The 21,419-nt window shown below is 40.4% G+C and overlaps 1 protein-coding gene across 6 annotated transcripts in view; it reads left to right on the top strand.

The window, feature by feature from the left end:
* Window positions 1-21,419, top strand: part of DMD (dystrophin) — a 1,961,037-nt gene that overhangs the window by 612,842 nt on the left and 1,326,776 nt on the right. Inside the window, exons 1-2 of one of the 6 annotated variants that reach the window (XM_025200212.1) lie at window positions 13,848-13,853; window positions 15,488-15,491. The exons of the other annotated variants lie outside the window; for them this stretch is intronic. The gene's annotated coding sequence lies outside the window, so the exon portion shown is untranslated. Of the gene's footprint in view, window positions 1-13,847; window positions 13,854-15,487; window positions 15,492-21,419 lie in introns of those variants that run through there. 6 annotated transcript variants of the gene reach the window in all.

Raw genomic sequence — 21,419 nt, 5'->3', positions numbered from 1 at the left:
CCCCCCCCCCCCCCCGCTCATAAAGGATCCAAGTCCCTACTCACTCATTCAGTGTGTGCTTCTTCTTTCCCAGGCTCTTGCCGGCACCTCCCAGCCATTCCCATCACTACAGTTCACTTCAGTAAGTAGAAGAGAAGCCCACTGTCTCTGGCAGGGTTCCTGGCCAATGGCACGGAGGGCTCTTCCCTCTGCAGTCTCCAGGTGGTGGCTCTCTCTCCCTCTTGTCTGTCATCATCATCTCTCTCTTTCACTCGTTGGTGCCCTCTCGGGTGTCTTTCTTCCTTTGCTTTCTGCTTTTATAGGGTCCTGTGCCACTTGCTTTAATTCCTTGCCGGTGTGCCTTCTCGTGCAGCTGGTTGATTACTCAGCATCTTTCTGCTGACCTCACCCCTGCTCCTTGATGGTTGCCCTCCCCAGTCTCAACCCATTAACAGGGTTTAACAGACCCTGTTACATACCACCCTGCTTGTTCATTGACCCACACAGGAAAAAGAAAGAAAAAAAATCTGAGACCGATGTTTCTGAGTCCTCTCGGACCTGGTGAACTTAACTCAGGATTCAAGTGGTTCTTTGGAAGTCTCTTCTGGTTCCATTGCTCGGGACAAGAAATACACATTCATACTCTCTTTCCAGGGCAGTTTTCAACTGAAATATAAAAAGGATGTAGGGCACATTATCCTAGCATTGCCTGTTTTAGCTGTTTCCAGCCATTTTAAGGTGGCACGGTCCATCACCAATACAAATTTTTATCCGATCAAGTACTACCTGAAAAAAGCTATTCCCCCAACCATAAAGCCAAACACTCTCATTCAATGGTGAAGTATCTAGTCTCCGCCACTGACAACTTTTTACTAGCATAGGCTATAGACCTTTCCTCATCCTGTACTTTTTGGATGAGTATAGCTCCTAACGCTGTCCCTGACATGTCGGTTTGGAGGTAGAACGTTTCTTGGAAATCTGGAGTGTATAGCACTGGTTGTTCACATAGGACTTGCTTGACTTTCTCAAAAGTCTGAATGGCCCCTTGAGACCAGTGTAGTATGTTTCTTTTTCCTCTCGTCATGTCAGTTAATGGGGTTACCAGCTCTGAGAAGCCCATGGCAAACTTTCTGTAGTAGTTGGCAAAGCCTAGGAAGAATCGTAGTTGCCATAGGGTTTTAGGTAGCTTATAGTTTCCTATCACCACTACTTTATCAGCCAGTGGTTGAATCTTCCCTTACTCCACTAAGAACCATAAATAATGCATCTCCTTTTTGCCTAAGGCACATTTTCTAGGGTTCGCTGTGAGGCCTGCCCTCCTGAGCTCCCCTAATACTGCCCTTTAGATGTTTGCAATGTTCTTGCTAAGTAGATCAGGATATCAGCAACGTAGACTGATGCATATTCCTGGTGTGCAGCAAATATCCTATCCATCAGGCATTGAAAAGAGGTTTCAATTCCATGCAAGGCCAGCGGCATAGTTTTAAATTGGAATCGCCCCCATGGCATCCCAAAGGCGGTCTTCTCCCTGTCTGGTGCTGCTATGGGGATCTGCCATTATCCTTTGGTTAAGTCAATGGTGGAAATATATTTAGCATGTCCCACTCTCTCTAGCATGTCATCGATTTGTGGCATGGGGAAAGTGTCAAAAGACACTACCTCATTTACCTTTTGATAGTCTACACACAATCTTATCAAGCTGTCAGGCTTCAGAATGATTACAAGCGGGCTTTTTCATGGTCTCTGGGGCTCTTCCATAATACCAAGTTGCTTCATCTGTTTGATTTTCTATGTGACGGTTGGCCATAAATGGTGGGGAAGTCTTCACCATTGATTTCTTACCACACACCCTCTTGGGGTCTTTATTTGGTGTTCCACTTCCCTCGCCTCACCCAGCCTCTCGTTAAAGACATCTTGGAACTTGTTCACTAACTTATCTAGTTTTTTGTCATTGCCCTTCCCTCACTTCTTCCCCCATGGCAGGATCCCCTCTCCCATTTCTTGCTATGTCTGGGTCCCCTATCTGGTCTAGGTTGGTTGACTCTATCTCAGCCCTGTTTCTGGTGCCATCTTTTAAGCAAATTGATATAATACATCTGTTTCCTGCTCACAGGTTCTGTCCTTAATAACTTGTAATTTACTGGCCCTAGTCTTCTGGTAGCTTGGAAGGGGCCCTTCCACCTTGCTAGCAACTTGTGATTATTGTCCGGCAGCATTGCCAGCACCCATTCCCCTTCTTTCAACTCCCTTTCCTTTGCCCATTCATCATAGGCCATTTCTATTTCACTTGGGTTCTCCCCAAATTGTCTCAAGCTATGTCCCTTACTTTAGCCAGTCTTTCCCTGAACTCTGCTACCACGGGAGGTTGTCTCTTATTTCTGGGTTCTTGTTCCACCTGTGACATGCACTTCACCCACTCCTCAGCTATTTTGGTTGCCTTCACTGTTCTCAGGGGCATAGCTTCCAGAAATTGCGTGGCATAATCCACTATCACTAATACAAACTGATACCGTACTCGGCTTTGGGGAAATGGTCTGGCGATATCTAGGGCTGTGCAGTTGAAGGGTTTCACTACGTGTGGTTGCAGTATCAGTGGGACTTTTGGGGTTTGACATCCACCACTTTCTGGCATGTTGGACATTCCTGACAATACTTCTGCATCATCTTGTAGATCCTTGGCCAGAACACCTGCTGTTTAAGCCATGCTTCAGTCTTGTCTTGCCCGAGGTGTCCCTCTATGGGGAGGGTATGAGTGACTCTCAATAACTCGTGCCAATAAGGGTGGGACACCAATATCTGCCAACCCTCTACCCCTTTTTTCCTTTTTTCTATATGGTACAAACACTGTCCCTTACCTCAAACCGTGGGTTCCTTCGCATCAGTTCTGGATCTATCACCTCGTCCTCCTTGGCCAGGTTGTCATGAAAAATATTCTGGAATAGGAGTTCTTCCTTTGCTGCTCTCAAAACTGGCCCTCTCTGATCCAGTGGTCCAAGTCTAGTTCGGTGTCCTTGGGGTCACCCTGGGCCCTGAAATATACTCTGTCTTGGTGGTTTCCAAGTTCTTCCTCACCCAGGTTCCACCATCTCTCTTAAATGGGGCCAATCTACCCCAGCAGCATTGGGCAGGGCAGCATCTTGGCTAGCCCTATGGTGATCTTGTCTGAGTGACCCATCATGGTTGACTTCAGCCTCCTTCATTCACAGGTGTATGCCACTCCATGTATATACAACATGCTTATTTCTGTCTCTGGTATCCCTAGCTGTTGGGAAACCAAATCAGCCCCTACTATGATTTGGGTGCACCCAGAGTCTACGATGGTGAGTATTAATAACTCCTATCTTCATGTCTATGACCAGCTTATTCCTCTTCCGGGGGGCATGGTGCCATCCAAAGCTGCAGTCCATTTTCTCATTGTGTGGGTACCCTGCCACTTGTTCATGTTGACTCTTCTGCAGGCAGAACCTGAAGATGTGTCCCCTCTCCCTACACCTGTAGCATTATATTTCCTTCATGTCCCAGCTACAGAGCTCCCAGCCAAGTTCCCTAAGGTTTTCCACTTTCTTAACTTGGCTGGTCATATTGGCCCTGGTGTTCAGGGTGCCCCACCTCACCTGTTCTCTTGGCGGGGGAGGCTCACTGTCACAGGCCAGCTGGGCACTGTGAGCGTATCAGTTCTATCACAGGCCAACTGGGCTCTGTGAGGGTATCAGCCACTGGGCTGTTTGGTTCAGTTTCAGATCAAAGAGGCAAAGTTGGGAGTGAAGTAAAGGCAAATTTATTATAGCTTACACACACAACAGTTAACAGAAAGATAAATGCAATAAGCAGATAATGCAGTATTAAAGAGCTAATAGTAAATAATAACAACAGATAATAACAACAGATAGATCAATCTGTCGCAGGCCAGCTGGGCCCTGGGAGGGTTGCAGCCATTGGGCTGTTCAAAACAACAGATAGACAGACATGGGTTGGCAACTTTCCGATAGTCCCTTAATGCCAGGTGCATGCCAGGTGATTCCAGCAAAGTCAGGCATCCCCGATCAACACTGTCGGAGGGATTACCAGGGAAGATCCTTTGATGAGGATCCAATCCTCACTCACACCGGGGGTCCGGGCATAGAACAGCAATGACTGTTCTGTTCCCTCCTTCCTGCTGGTCACCTGATGCATGCACTTTTTATACCTAGTTTTATGCTAATCTGTTGGCTTTAGAGCCACTCACAATCTTGCCCTATAGCTGTTACCCTATGGGATTGAGAGGTGTTAAAAATTATCATAAAGGGTTACTACCCAGACCCGGGTTTATCCAATAAGCAAATTACAGTGCAGCACTTTTAGGTTTGAAATTGACATTGCTCCGCCTAAGTCCAATCCCTTTTAGGTTTCTCTGAATATACTTTCTTGGGACGTGCTTTCCTGGAATGTGTTGGGTATGCCAGGCGGTTGGATCCAGTTTTTATTGTCAAGGCTGAACCCTGAGCCAAAACCGTTAGGTCAGCTAATCTTGCAGCTACAGCTTTGCCTATGGGGCCCAGTCAGTTCCACAAACAGTTAATTTATCATTTTGGTTAAACTTATGGCTCTCCTGCCATAACTTTGATGGGAGAAAATTAAATATCAATTCCCAAATGAAATAATATTGGATGCTTTCAATTAACAGTGGTTTAGCTTTATTGGCACTCTCCCAACCAACAGCTGTGGGATTCAGAATTACAAGCCTTTCCCCATCTGCCTCGTCTTCTTCCCCCAACCCCTCACTCTTAGAAGATCCAAGTGCCCACTCACCCATTCAGTGCATGCTTCTTCTTTCCCAGGCTCTCATCAGTGCCTCCCAGCTCTAGTTCGTTCTGGTATATAGAAGGGAAGCCCACTCTCTCTGGAGGGGTTCCCAGCCAGCAGTGTGGAGGGTTCTTTCCTTTGCCATCTCCAGGTCGTGGCTCTCTCTCCCTCTCATCAGCCATCCTCTTCTCTCTCTTTCACTCTTCAGAGCCCCCTCCGTCATCTACTCTTCTTTGCTATCTGCTTTTATGGTGTCCCATGTCGCTTGCTTTACTTCCTTGCTGGTGTGCCTTCTCGTACAGCTGGTTGATTAATTGGCATCTTTCTGCCAACCTTGCCCCTGCTCCTACATGGTTGCCCCCCTCCCATATCATCCCTGTAACAGAGTTTAACAGCACCCTATTAAAGGGAAGATCTGGCAATGGAACACATTTCTACAAGAGATTAGGTAACTAGAAAACTATGGAAAACTATATTCTTTAACAACACTTTCCCTGCCACAAGAAGAAACAGTGCTGATATACCCATTCTCTTATTCTCCCAAATCTCTAGTTCCTTTCTAAGTCAGTGGAAGCTAATGAATAAATCAGGAGTTTAACCCTCTTTGATTCCCTCCCTCTCTGCCCCGCCCTAAAAATATCCTCCTCCAACGCCAGATTTTTACTCACAAATCGGAGTAGTGAAATATTGCTCACTGGTTATGTCACTAATGCCTTCTGGGTTACTAATTTTGCCCAGAAGGCACTAGAATACTATTTTCAGAGAATGGCAATATAAAGAGAAAATATACATTTTCTTATTTAAGCTGAAACTGTTTGACTAGCCATAGAGCACTAACAGAAAGAGAACAGTGAATAATGCACAAGACTTTATTTTTGCATCACAGCCAATTCTTCTGGAAATGACATTAACATTGTTTAAAATGGTAAGAAAAAATCTGAAGAAATGTAAAATGTGCTTCAGTGTTGATTTACATAACTACTTAACTCTGTTTTGCATCAAGACACAGTATCTACATTGGTTTATCTGACTGAAAAGCCATTAATCTAATCTACAAAAGGGATCTTAGAGTCAGTTGTTTCCACTTAGAAGCCAAAAATCCTTAAACAGAACCATCATGTTTTGGCATTTCCGGATAATGCTGGGATCAAGCTGTGTGTCTTGAAGTAGTGATTAAAATAGGTTGTAGAATGATCTACATAACCCATAGGACTTCAACCCCATTCCTATGCTTCAGAAAACAAAACTAAACTATTGTTTGAATTCATGGATTGGAATATATTACTCAGTCTTGTTGCTGAAAAGTAAGTCAACAGCCAACAAGCACTTCTGAGGTTATAGGACAATTCGGTCAAGGGTCTGGGTTTCAGCTATGCAAAGTAAGTCTAGTTTAATCTTTCAAGGTCAGGCTGATATTTTTTTCTTCCTGCATTATCGTTCTCTGAGCCCCCTGGGTAGGGTTGTATAAGGTGGATTGTCTTGGATCATCACAGGAAGGAGCAGGCTTTGTTGTTTATGCACAAAATAATAGGCTGGCATGAAAATGTATATATTTTGAGGAAACAAGAATAAAACAAAAGGCAGGCTCGCTACAACCATGTTGCTTGCATCTTTTCTTTGGTAGATTGGTATAATAAAATTCTGCAATTACATGTTTCACTATTTACCTTCCTGCAGAGAGGCAGAAAATGTGGTATCACTGAACATTAATGGAGATGGACTGCCATAAATGTGGATTATGATGCATATTTTATAGCTAATTTAACTAATTAAATTTAAATGACTAGATACATTTTCCTAAACATGTGTGATACATCCATCTTCTTCACCCAAAAGTCCTTTTGTTGCATAGATGTTAGTTTGCATGAAGATTAAATATAACGAGGAGAGTTTTAGTAAGAGAAGATTGATTGATCACTGCTTAATTATGATTGCTAGGTGTCAGAGGTATCATTGGTACAGTTTGTGCCTTGGGCCAACATTTCCCAAAATTAGTGGGAACTCTTGTGCTCTCCTTCTACAGTCATCACACCTGCTTCCCTTACTACTGAGTGCAGCTGATTAACTTTGCTAATGAATGCTATGCCTGGTGGCCATGGGCAATGTGGAATCTGGCAGTGAGAGCAGCAGCAACTGCTGTAATGGGGTGACAAAATGTCCCTATGCTCAACTGCTGCTGTTGTCACAGTGGCATGAACCACACTATGTTCTAGTGCCCCCTCTAAGTCAGCACCCAGGGTTGGTGCCCCAGCTTTCATTATGCTACTACTCAGAGTCCTACCTATGTAAGTTTGTGAATAACCTGATTTATAAACATATTCAACAACCAGGAGTCCAGTGGAAGATCATGGGTGTTGCTAGTGCTCAGCACCTAAGAAAAAACTATTCAGATGTCTCTGAAGGACACTAACTAGATTTGATTGTTCTATGGAAATACCTAAACTGAAGAACTTGGATTAAAATTTGCTTCCTTACCCTTTACAAATTCAATTAAACATGACAATATTATGAACTTTAAACTATTTTAATACTTGCCTTTGATACTGGAAAATATCCCAGTGTACATATGAATAAAGTATTGATTCTTTGATTTTGAAAGTTTAATGCAGTTTTCATCAGCTTTACCTTTCATATTTCATTTAATTTTGCTCTTAAGACTTTCAGCTCAGACTGTTTCACTGGGTTTTCATTTCCACAAATCAATATTAGTGCTGTTTAGTTGGAAGTAAGCAAAAGATACTTTAACCAGGGCCCACTATATTTATAATACAGGAAGAATACATTTTCTAATGTGCATTACAATTCCTTGGCCTTGACAGATTCAGTTCAAATTAATACCGTGCTTGCTGCCATAGCTGCTGAAGAAGCTAGGATGTTGGCCCTTTCATCTTCAAATCAATTCCTTTGAAGCATAAAATCCCCCACAGTATACCACGATGAATCTAAATAAAAAATGAGGCTCTGTGTATTCATTTCTTCCATTTTCTCAAGTCACAATCATCTCCTACCTCACCAATATCCATTGGAAAAAAAATTAAATCACTTATGAACATATAAATGTTCCTTTTTTTAGTAGAAGGGATTTTGTATAAACTTACATTCTTAGTTGCTTATTTGATTTCCTTCTAAAAATATTGTTGCTTTCTATTGACGTTTATTATTTTTGGCTTTGGCCATTCTGGTTTTCATTTCTTTAGCTCTTGTTTTCTTACCATCTAGTTGCAGTTAAGTAAGCATCATATTTTAGCCCTCTGCTTTTATATGCTTGTGAATTTATTCTTTATATATTGGAGTATAGGGATTTTCTTAGTGAATAGACTTATTGGTTCATCAGCAAATATAGCATACCTAGCATGTCCACTACCAGAAAAACATTGTATTTATTGTGTATGGCTAGGTTTCATGGGATATATTATCTTCTTCAGAGTTAATGGGAGAAATTCAGCAAGCCTAAAAAATACTTTATTCTGAATTTATTTTGAATTTATCAGTGGAAAGAACATCAACTTCAGTTTAGTCAGGCGTGATAGTCAGATATTTCCTTTTTTAAGATGCTCTTTTCCATAACTTTGCCAGCCTTTAAATGTTTGGGGCAAATTTTCCATGCCAAGTATCAGCCTCAAGCTGAATTGAACTGTTGAGGCAAATGAGTATAGGTGTTTATGGGAATGAACATAGGGACATTTATTTGTTCTGAAGCTCTACTATCCTCATATTCTGAGGCATATTTTGACATTTGGCATGGGTAGCTGTTGTTTCAAGTTTGTTTGCTGGTTATCTTATATATGCTCCAACCATGTTTAATAGGGGTTTTCCCTGAACTTTTATTCCCAAGCAGTATTTTGCAGTTCTGGTTTCAGTCATGTGAGTGAAGAGCCTTTATCTTGTATGCTCAGTAAGAGGTACCATGAGAGGTGACTGGTATGAGTGCAACGGGGAAAAGAGTCAGGCCTGCAGAAGACCTGTAGTACTGGGACAAAGGTACTGGGGAGAGACTGTGACTGGAGAATGATGGTGTAAAAGAGAGAATCTTGGACTAGTAGCCGAAGCTGGAGACTGGGGTTGAGAGCCAGGAGGATTGCAACTGAGCATCTGGGACCAGCTTGGTAAAGAAAAAAAGGCAGATTAGGAACCAAGATGAGGATGACACTGTAATTGGAAGAAGAGCTCAAAAATTGAGTTTGAAACTGGGAACTAGTAGAGAGAGAGGACATTGGGAAAGGATGCTATAGGAGGAGGAGCTGGTCAGGGAAGTGAAATCTGGAACTGCCTGTACAAGGAGACTGGCGTATGAAGCCTGTCCCATTCTTCTTTCACTCCAATGAACAGCCAAGGTAGAGATGAGACAGGATGGATGGAGGAAAAGGATAAAAAAGCTGGGCATTTAGGGCAATACAAGCTTATGTTTATGAAAATGTGCAGAACAGTCTTTGCCTACTAGATCGTGTTGTCCTTCCGGAGCCTGGAAAAAAAAGCCCCTAACATTCCTGAGTCTTACCATTCCTTAGCTTTTGGCTAATGTCTGTAAAACCCACTTTGGAAGTGTGTACATTATCCTCAGCTACTGCTGGGAAACAGAGGGTAAAAATCTACTACTGCCATCAGTTACACTGTTAGCTTAACTAGTGTAGGTGGTTGCGTCCATATGACGTTAACTGCTGAAATCTTTCTTTTGAAGTTTCCTTTTCATTAAAAAAATAATCCCTGCTATTTTCAGATGTACACACATACACCCACATGCTTATCTTAAGAATGAACAATGTTTTTTTTCAAAAGTTAGACAATGATAGAATTTGAGGAGTTTTATGCATGTGCATTATGACGTGGTTCTTAATACATGATCACAAACTATTTTTATAAGTATCTCTGGATTCTTTAAAACACAGGACCCTTTTATCATGTGTGTTACAGAAGATGGAAAGTATATAACAGGACAGCTATGTGCCCTGGCCAGTGGTGGCAAACAGGGCCGTGCCAGAAGGCTGCAGCAGCAGCATGCCCAGCCACCAACTATGGCAGTGGCTGTGTAACCAGCAGTGGCACCTCACCCTCCACCATTGTGATACCCAGCTCTTTCACAGTGACAGTTACACCTACTCTGTGATCCTAAAGAAAGAGCCCCTGTGAGGGTAGATGGTATGAAAAACTTCTGATTTAAAAAAAATGGTGCTATTCCATCCTTTCCTCAGTCCTCTGTGTGTTTTTTTGAATGGGTCAGTCTCAGCATAAATAGAATGGCTGTTCTCTTCAGTATCTTTCATTTCACAAACCCTAAAGTAGGGTCTTGACTAAATATAAGTTGATTAATCGAGAGTCCATGTATAATGTGACAAGCAAGAAAAACTGAGCAGTAGCCTCTGAGGCCACGTCTATACTACCACCCTGCCGAGCCTGGGACGAATGCCAAGAAACAAACCCTGCCCAGTCACTCCTGCTAAATGTATGTCCATGCCCTGCAGATCACTACACTGCTTAGAGTACCCTGAAAATAAAATAGATGTTGTTACATATGTGCTTTATGTTTAGTTAAGTTCAATGCAATACTATTTGCTCAGACTGCACTGGTTGATGTTTCCCAATAGTTTGGGAAGTAGCCTCATCTAGAGTTATATTACTGCAGCGAGGGCCAGGCTCTTTCACAGATGTGCCACAGATGAGCTCCACACCATCCTCAAATGCCAATCTGACCTTCCTTCCCTGCCTGATCTGCTGCACTGTTTTCTGCTCCTTGTCCTACTTACCACGGTGGTGCCTGTCCCCTCCCTGCTCTTCTGTGTGTCACACACTTGTGGCAGTAGTGCTACAGGTTGGCCACCCCTGTATTACTGTATCTGGCATTGTGCTAGACATGGTTAGTTCTCTGTCTGAAAGGAAGAGACACGGCCAACTATTCTGCAGGGGCTGATGTGTCACATTTTTTTTTCATGTGAATCCAGGGTTTTGGTTTCTTTGACATAATAAAGTGGGGGTTGACTTTTCTTTTTTTTTTTTTTTAAAGTGCTGGCTATGCCTCCAAGGGAATTTTTAATAATGCTTGAATTGTGAAGATAGATGCATTTCTTCCAAATCTATTTCAGGAAGTTAGCTAGGAGGGGACTGAAAAAAATTATTGGAAAACCTCTAGAGGTAAAGCACACAGAGAGGCAGAGGCAGAGAGGAACTATGACTTAATATATTCTAATAAAGTTCAGTGTTGGAAGACAGCCTTAACTTATTACAATTTTAAAAACAGACCACTAGTTGCCCAACATTAAAAAAGACACATGTAAAGAAACAGTCATTTATAACTAACTATCTGGAGGCTGTTCAGCTACCGTCATTTTGTAGTGCAATATTACAGCTGGCCCATCAGTATGTGTCTTGTCCTGAATTCTGTGACAGAGTGCTGTTGCTTGGGGCCACAGAGAATAAAATAAGTCTTTTGTCTGCCTTCTCCTCTCTAGCCATATGATAATATACTAGTAGCTAGGCTTTTGTGGGGAAGTAATATAAAACAAAACCAGCTCTGCAGTGAAAAACCAAAGAAAAACATACTTCTTAAAAAACCTTTGTTTTACCCTCATCTATTCTAAGGCTTGGAAGATTCATTATGTAGCCTCTTTATACCATTTTGTAATATTTATCTGAGTCTTATTTCCTCTTTAATGAGAATTATATAAAGCTGGAGCATTTTCTTTGCATAGCTACAGAGTATGGTTCAACATCTATTGATTTTTTTAATGGTACATGTAATGTATTAGGGAGTGACCACAGAACACTCTTGCGGATGGTCTGCTAGTGTGGTTTATTAAAGGTAGATTAATGAAGTCTTGGAGAAATTCGTATTGTTGTCTGTAATATAGTTACTTCTATATATTGAACATGTCACAAGGAGAATCAGTTCTGCCAGAAAACATTTTTATAAGTATGGTTGTTGCTCATAAGTTTTTTTCTAAAATTTCTGATCTGAGACACGTACAATGCTACAGATCATCAGTATGCAGAACCCTCACTAGATTCAGTGGATGTGCAGAATGCTTAGACAATTAGAGCCAGTTTAAAGTAGTGTGTGACCAATAATGTAAGGATGGGCATTAGAACAGTAAAATGTGAGATGTTTACTATTATGTTGGGTGCATTTATAAAAATTAAAACAGAGAATGCAAACATAATATATGAAATATACTTCTTTTCCGATACTGACATATTTACTATTGTAAACCATAATATTTCTGCCTTTAAATATAACTTCTCTACAATCTACATCTTCCTCACCATTCTCTCCAGGAAGAAAAAAAGGACACAGCTTGTCTAGAAGATTAACAAATATAGGCTCTAGTGGCATTCTTGAGTGACAAGATTTGGCTGTTAAACAAATTTCCAGAGGAGATTACTTGAATTCAAAGTCTGACGACCTCCAGGACATGCTGCAAGGTCGTTCTTTTTGATAAACTTTCTCACTGTCACCAGAATGATAAATAACCACACAATATACCAAGCAGAACCTTTAGGGGAAAGGATTAGGACTGAAGACTCCTTGAAGTCCATTACAACCTTTTCAGACCCACTTTAAATAATAGATTGATGAGCACTACAGAGAATAATGAGTGACAGCCTTTTCCCTCCTAGTATAAGAATAAGTGAGTACTATACAAGGTAGAGACTGGAGCAGAAGTCATTGAAGAAAGGTTGGCTGAAATAATTTAATCGTGAGGAATTTTAAAGAGATTAAAGTGACATAGTTGCAAGTTTGAGATTTTTTTTTTTTTCCAACCATGGGGGAAGGCACAAAGCTGCTTGCAGAACACATGCAGGTTTCGTAGAATCATAGAAAATGTAGGGATGGAAGGGACTGCAGGAGGCAGAGAGTTGTCAGGAGACATCAAAACCCCAGGAGTATACTGGGTTCCATTAACAGGAGTGTCACTTGCAAACCAAGAAATGGTGATTCTTCTGTGCTACACAGCTTTGGTGAGGCCACACCTGCAGGACTGTGCCCAGTGTTAGGCCCAATATTTCAAGAAGGATGTGTATAGATTGGAAACAAATCTAGTGAGAGTGACAAAAATTATTAGAGGCCTGGGAAGCATGGTTTATGAGGAAAAGCTGAAAACTAGTGTTATATAGTCTGAAGAAGAGAAGACTGAGAAAGGATTTGATAATAGTATTTAGATACCTTATGAATGATTACAAAGAGGCTAGAGATGGACTTTTCCCTGTAGGGGACAGGACTAAGAGCAATGGCCTTGAGCTGCAGCTACAGCTGGCTGGAGATTAAGAGGAACTTTCTGAGTATGAGGGTGGTCAAGCCTTGCAACAAGCTACCTATTGAAGGAAGGACTCTCCATCCTTAGAAGTTTTCAAGAGCAGGTTAGACAATCACTTGACTGGGATGGCTTAATCAGGGATGATCCTGCCTTGAGCAGGAGGTTGGGACTATTTAAACTTGTGAGGTCCCTCCCAACCCTACTTTCCTATGATCATGTGGTAAAAGAAAAAGCAACATATAAAAGGGGAAGAGCTGTTAAAATCCATTAGGGTGAATAAAGAGTTTAAAAGTGACACCATAAAAAAAACCCAAAAAACCATGTAGTACACGTCTAGGGACTTTTCAGAAGAGTCCTAGTAATTTTTTCATATTGGAACGAGATAACAAAGGTAGCGCAGTGGTCACGGCCAGTACCAAGATCTGGTGGTAGAACTGGGGAAACACAGAGTTCATAAAGGAAGAACCAAAATCTGGAGCCACAGCTGAAAATGGGGGCAAAAAAGTGAAAATAATTTCTGACATGACTTCAGTATTATTACCTTCTGTGACTGGAAGAGAGATAAGTAAAAATAAATACATTTTATAGTTCCTTAACATGCGTACCGGGATGCATGACAGTTGTATCAACATGAATCATAAGTTTTCAAAATTTAATTTTCTATTTAATTTCACTTTTTTTTCCAATTTTTTTTGTTAATTTGATATTGAATCCTATAATGTTTGTCTGGCAAAATATTTGTTGACATCTTGAATATTTCCGTTTTATTTGTCTGTCTCTCTTTCTCTAGAAAGAGAGAATGAATGAAATCTCCGGGCTTTGTTATCACTCATGACATTTCTCTCAGTAATAATGAAATGCATGCCTAGGGATGTGTTTAACATCTCTGCTGATTGGCACTTAATTTAGGTGTCTACATCCTATTATTCTATTTATAAATTTTAATAGGTTTTCTACTAGTATATTTTTAAATTTTTAAAAATTAATAATGTAGATAATTTTAAGAAAATTATTTGAAGTATAATCAGGTTTAAAATATATCTTTCTTAAGTCATTATTACATTTTAAATTTTATATTTAACTTAATTAATAATGAGATTCCTGTATATTATCTCCCTCAACCTTGAATTCCTCTTAATGTGACTACAGAAGATACTGATTATAATAGGCAGACCTTAATAAATTATTTTTTCAAGTGAAATATTAATAAAAGTGTACCCCAAAATGTTTTAGAGTTGTTGTATAGACTTCACAGAAGTATTAAATCAAATAATACTTGTTGAAAGTGGATCTTGAGACAATAATTTGCAATTTAACACAAGTAATTAGCTGCATAAGAAGTGCCTGGTGTGGAGTGGGGTCAGGTCTTCTACTTGTTGACATTTATGTAAAGGAGTGAGAAATATATAACTTTATCTCATGAGAACTGATAATTTTTTTATCATAATTCATAACTTTGGACTGTGGTATAGTCTTTATGATCTGTATCTCTTGCAGTCATAATAGAAAACACTTCAGGATACATGGAAAAACTACAGAAATTGTTCTTAGAATCCACAAATGTTGATTTTTGCCTGAGGTAATTCACTTTCTTACTGGATGGTTCTTTGCTTTAAAGGTTTAATCATTCTCAGCTCAGATTTAGCTGGTCAAATTAAAAGGCTGAGGATAGGCATAGCAAACAACATGTAAAGTCTCTGTCACAAACTTTGTTCTGTTTTTTCTTTGTTTTACTACCATTGATTACAGAATGAAGCAGGCATTACTTTTGTCCTTCACTTTGCAGCAAAAAGGGAGAGGGCAGGGAAAGTGGATTGGTATACTTCGTAATTGAAAAGGCAGTCCTATTTTAGTTATATAGAAATTAGACCCTAGCAAATCTGCATTCACCAGAGGTTTGTATGTCAGCTTGTCTCTTGCACTGGGTCTAATTTAGAAAACAGTTCTGTACCATCTTGGAGTTTTTGGACTATATTCAGAAAATAAAAATCTAACATTTCAACAGTCAGCACTTTTATGCGCATTGTTCACTTGTGTTTAGGCTATGACAACCCTGTAAGAGGAGCACAACAATAAAAAAGAAAATATGTCAATAGCCAGTGTGCAAGCAAAACTATGTCCATGGGGTGTAAAAAAACGGGTTTTTTTGGTAACTTTAACTTTTTTCCTAACAAAATTGAAATAAGAGGAATGCATGCTGGGCAGAGCCAAGAGTTTCCTATTTAAAAGAACTACAAAAAGTAAACATTGAAATAGCAACATTCTTTTGCGGTCCCACATTCCTGGTCAAGATCATTGTAAACCATGTTTTATCATTCTACTTCTTAAGGTAGAAGTTCTCGTCACTGACTCTCAAATCTTCTTTTTCTCCTCTGTACTAAAGGACTCTGTTCTTTCATCAGAAAACTCAAAACTCACCCTGAAATATTTTAATTTTTCTACTATACTACCATGGTGTTGGACAATCTGTAGTTTTCAAGACAAGTGTTGCTCAAAGCAGGTTGCTGTGGTTTCAAGAGCCCTCTGTACTGGTAGTAAAATGCATATCACTTAAGCCATGTAGTGCATCCCTCTCTCCTTCCTTTCTCTGGTATGTATGATGTCCTGAAACCATGTATTCAGTGATATGGCAAAGTCATGAACTTTTGTGAGCTGCTCTTATGGGTGTTGGGCCCCCATAGACTGATGTTGCTGAAACCCTGCATATGTGTGTGGTCTGTACTGAATACTAGTGATGTTGCAGTGTTTTCATGAATCCTTTATTCAGAGGCCAGCTGAGCATGCATCTTTTGTTAAGATCTTTGTTTGCAAAATTAAAAAAAGGGGAGGGGCTGGAGACTTAGGCCAAATCCTTTCAAATTCGATTGTCACAGATTAAGCTGAAATTTTTTTCTCCCCCAAAATAGTCTTGTTAAAGTCAAAGAAAGTTCCATATCTTTGAAAATCAGGTTGCTTTTCAGCCCTTGATATAGCAAAGGTTTAACCAGGTGCTTCAGAGGTCAATTGCATATGCCAACAAAATCTCATACACCTTTACAGAAGGAAAACTGTATTTAGTTGTCTAAATGTAGATTGGCTAGGAGCCTGACTTTTAGCTACATACACTTGAAATATGTAGTATTATAAGAAGCTTACAACTATATAAATACATGGAGGTAACTATTGGCTATATATTAGCTTGTCTTCTACATCTGGCAAGATATTGTTATGGTATAGGCCTCAGGGCAAAATCTGTTATTGTGACTTATATTTTGTCTAAAATGTCTAAGTGGCACCTCCCCGAGCAAAGGTTAAAAACCACTGCAGGAGCAATTTGGGGCTATGTTTGAATTGAAATCAAAGCTCCGTTTTGCTATAAACTGTGCACAGACATAGTAAGAGTAGTTCCTGCTCCAAAAGAGCTATAGTATTAATTAAGACAGCAATTATGGTGAAACAGATGCAAAAGAGAAAAGTTTTGTATACAGCCACACAACTGTTAAATTGCAGAACTGAACCATATTGCCCAGGGGTGGATCCAGGATTTGGCGAGTGGGGGTGGGGTGAGAGTATCAACCCACACTTCAGAGGTGGCTGCAACCCCATGCTCCCAGCCTCCACCCCTCACCCTACCTGTGTTGGTAGATGGCTCTGTGGGAGTCTCCAGGGACTTATTCCTCTGCTGTCTGTGGGCAGGGGAAGCATCAGAGCTGCCCCTGCCCACTCCAACCAGGCTGTGCAGGGGCTGGGCTCAGCTGGGGCAGCAACAGTGGCAGCAGCAATGAGTAGGGAGGGGGTAAGTTTCCCCAGTCTGCCAAGTCCCCCCAGGAGCAGTCACAGGGAGGGGGGCCCTCCTAGCCCATCACTGCTGCTGCTGTCCCAGCTGAGTCCAGTCCCTGTACAGCCTGATTAGAGTAAGAGTGAGTGGCTGTGAGACTTCACTCACCCCTGGGACAGCAGGAGAAGCAGCAGCAGGCAGGGGAGGGAAGGAAAAGGGATGGGGACGTGCCTCTGAGCACAATTCTTACCTTCTTTAGGGACTTTAAAAAAGGTCCTCAGAAGTTTCCATGGCTGAATTGGGGGTGCAACCATGCTACTACAACCCCTCTGGATCCCCCCCTGATATTGTCTGTCATTGAAAAAAACAATGATGATAACATCCCATCCTCTTAGAAGTTTTGTGAGAATTAGTAGCTGATATTGGCAGAGTATTTTACAGAAGAAATGTACACTTTCCTTTAATATACTCAGTACATTTATTTATGTATTTATTTATAGAGGCCAGCTGTAACACTGTACTACACCAAGTGGCAGCTCCTGAAAAATATCCACTGGAATGCATCACAATTTTGATCTGAACAGTTGAAAAATGTTTGGTGTAGGTGAATGACATGTGTTACATTGGGCATTTTTAACCATGCCAAATCATAAATTTACACTGGTTTTATAGTGAAAGGTATCAGTCCAATTACAATGTTTTGATTTAATGCATTCTACATTCAAGGTCATGTTAGTGATTATGTTTTGGAGACATGGATTTAAACTACTGAGTGGAAACATTTTACTTGAAGGGGCAATACTGTTTGTTTTGCCATCTACAGGAATTCTTCAAATATTCACAATTTTACAGTCAGTGCAAAGAACTTAGTGGACTAAACATGTCAACTGGAATATACGCAAAAAGATACTCCTAGAAAATGAATAGAGCTACTGTATACCTAAGGAAATGAATGCTTGGCTAGTCTTAATAACAAAGGATCCAACCATTATTATTTATAAACCAAACATTCATAGTATTTCCCTGTAAAATATGTATGTGTGTGCCTGTTGTGTATTTCATGCAAAAAAAACAATTTGGTAACAACAAACATTCAAATTTGAGGAAATGCTAGAGTTAACACTGTCGGTATAATCTAAAATTCTGCTATACTGTGGGAACATCTATATGTGCCCCTATGGCGTTGTTGTTACCATCATTTAGTACTCCAAAAGAAGTACTTAATGATGATACAGTAACACTCCATACTGAAGCATGTCAGCAGCACATGGTTATTTTTAGCCTTATACCACTGTAGCAACACGCTATACTGAGGGAGCACATTGCTAAGGCAACATAGCGGCAGTCATGGTTTTTTGCCTGCAGACTCTACAATGCCATAGTGCATTGCTACAGCAACATAGAATCATGTGTAGAAGTGCCCAGTTCATACATTTTATGATACTATCTTTAGTTATGTAGTAACAGGTTTTTTTCCCCCAATTGCCCAGACAATCTTAGTCTTATCTTCCATCTCCCAATAATTTCCCCATTCTTTGTCTTCTTCCCATCCAACCCCAATCGCCTTCTCTCAAGGGCTTCTCTCAGATTAGTTCCACAAAAGGTTCCTTGTCTCAAGCCTTCTTCCCCAGCCTCACAGTCTCTCCCTAGCCCCTCATCTGTTTTCAGTTTCCTACATTACAGAAGCTTAATTCCTAACCAGTCCATTTTTTCTGCCTGGTATCCATTCCTAGTTTTCCTAACCACCTCCATTCCTTGTATCAACTTTTCTTTCCCCCAGTGGCCCTCAGTCTGTCTTCTCCCTCCTTGTCACAAAGCACTTGCACTGTCATTGGCCCTCCCTCAACACTTTCCCCCTCTGAATGTTGGTACATTTCCTTCTTAATCAGTGCTAACACCTAGCATATCATGCAACAACAACAGGCAAATACAGGGGAAATTTTCAGAATGGTGGCTAAAGCCACCTGCACAGCTCAAAAACCAACCTCTTAATTTCAAGTCCTTGGTCAAAAGCATGGGGACATGAAACCTGAGTCAGTTCACTTGTAGCTGAACAACTAGGGCATTTATACACATGCTCTGGGAGGTGGAGGAGAGGGTTACTTCAATTAGAGCACCTCTAAGAGCCACTGTAATTAAAGCACCTGGAGCATCACATGTATCAGCATTCCCGTGCTGAAAAATAGCATTGGGGTCACTTTTACTAAAGGTCATCAAACAATATAAGGCTGTAATCTTGGGAGAAATACATATATACATATCTCCCAGGATTACAGTCTTAAATAGTAACAACACTAATATTAGAAATGTATACATGCGCACACACATTCTTGTGTTTGCTCTCATTTTACTGGGTGTCTCTACACATGCACTTTAATGCACAGTAGCCTATTTTAATGTGCATTGAAGCATCACTATAAATGTGCTTTTTAGTTAATGTGCATCTCGTTTTTCAAATAAATACATACATACACACACACACACACACACACACACACATATATATATATTGAACTGAGTATCAATATATATATGAGGAAACTGAGTCCTAAACACTCCTGTGCTGTGTTTAGTAGGATTCTTTCTTACAAGTAGATTCATCTGTCAGATAAGAGCCCAAAGATACCAATTCAATGAAATATTTTAGCCTATATTACTGTCATTTCTCGTGATATCCATTGCGGGCTTTCATTTTACAACTAAATTCAGTGATTAGAATTTCAATGACTTTTTAACAATGTGAGTTTTCCATTTTATTTTGTGATAAAGAGAATTTCAGTAAAAGAGATATCTCTGAATTTGAAGGACCTAAATGCTTAAAGTCTGATTTTGCCACTTTTATGGTGACTCGTATCATCTATTTAAGGGGGCAGCTTTGGAGTGAATAAAGGTGGTGGAATTTGGATCTAGCTGTTCAAGGTGAAATCATTTTTGAGAGTCAGAAACAGGGTTTATGAGTAATACCAAAAAATTCTGTAGAACATACTCAAATGGGTTTTGTTCCCCCACCCCCCTACCTTTATGATCATAAATAATGCCATAGTAGGTGAGAAGTATTGTTTTTTTTTCCCCAGATGCAGCTCCAAACAGGTAGGACTATCCTTTCTATCTTTAACTTCTGTGAAGCAATTGAAATAGCTGCCAAGAATGCATGATTTTCTAAGCTTCTGAAGGTCACAGGCCTTATATTCACTCGCTCTTATACTTTAATTTAATGTTTAAGAGCCCTTGGGGTCTTCCAGTCTTGACAGAATGTAAAGGCCTTTCTTTCCTTTTTCTTTTTAATTTTCTCCATACACCTAGCTCTTTAATTCAAGTCTTTTTTTAAGGTACTACATTTGGGGATTTTTAAAAATAACATAATGAGTAGTGTCAAATTAAAGTATTTAGAATCTGGATTCAGTTTTTTAAAACAGTGAAAAGTTTTGATGTTTATCAACCATCCTGATCTCTTCTTGAATCTAAAAAAGAAATGGATTAAAAGCCTCATGAGAACAGGCTTTTCTATGAAACCTTGGTATTATTTAACATTGATAGGCTCAGAAATTGAGCAAAAGTTGTCATACTTGAAGCATATCAGTTCTTTCTAATCATCTCTAAAGGAAAATGAAATGAAAAAAACAGAAAAGTGTCATCCCCCATGGTGGATCTTCTGCTTGGGTAGACAGAGAAAAGCACACTTACGCTCATCCCACGTGTTACACTTAAGACATGATGAACTTATTAATCACATCTTAATTAATGACCTGGCAGCACATTCATTCAATTAATGGCATGATAAACCCAGGAATAAGTGACAAGGTTATTACACAAAATAGTTTTTAATTTTAATAATAAAAATATGTGTAATAACGTTGTTTGTGGTTCCTACTACACCTTTAATGGAACATGTGCTCCAGAGGTTAGGAGTGCTGGTCAGGCGATCAAGGGTCCCAGCTTGGGGAACACAGTGAGCTCTACAGCTGGGGGCCCTGATCAGCTGACAGCAGGGCACTTCCCCTCCCACCCCTGACCCATGGCTGAATGCTGAGCTAAACTACTCAGATTCAGAAGTATATCGTGTGCCCCCATAATTGGAGCCCCATCATTTGACAGGGCCCCCAGACACTGAAGCAATTATTGTCATTGCAAGGGGCACCTGGGATCATGTTCCCAGGCTCCCTCTGCACCAGCAATATAGCATTATAGGATCTAATTCCCCATCTGATCACCACACCTCTATTACACCTGAACTACAGGTAGATTTGAGGTGGCTGGGGCAGTAACAATAAGTGAGACCTCATACCTTTTCAGTCATGCAGCATACATTGATTTATCAATAGATTAAACAAAGCAAAATGAAATGATCAGATGCATTACATATAGGATGAATAGTCTTGCTCACTGACATTGCTGGACAGGCTAAGTCATCAGACAAGGGGGCTTCTGTGCACCTGCATGGTGGTGTCTTCATTGTCATGTACCCACATTGCTTTCCATGTCACCTCTTTTTTATACCTCTGTTACTTTGTTTGCTGTTATCCAATAAAATTGTACCATTCTTCAGTTGCTGATCCTTGTTCATGTCCAATTTCCATGTGTCTAGTGGTTGTCTCCTTTTATTTCCTCTTTTTCCCTCTTGCCCTCCTCCATAGTCAGCAATTTAGCAAGCTCAT

This window comes from Alligator sinensis, unplaced genomic scaffold (genome assembly GCF_000455745.1).
Source record: "Alligator sinensis unplaced genomic scaffold, ASM45574v1 scaffold746_1, whole genome shotgun sequence".
Taxonomy (NCBI): domain Eukaryota; kingdom Metazoa; phylum Chordata; order Crocodylia; family Alligatoridae; genus Alligator; species Alligator sinensis.
The sequence above is the reverse complement of the archived record's forward strand: the minus strand, read 5'-3'. Positions and strand labels throughout refer to the sequence as shown.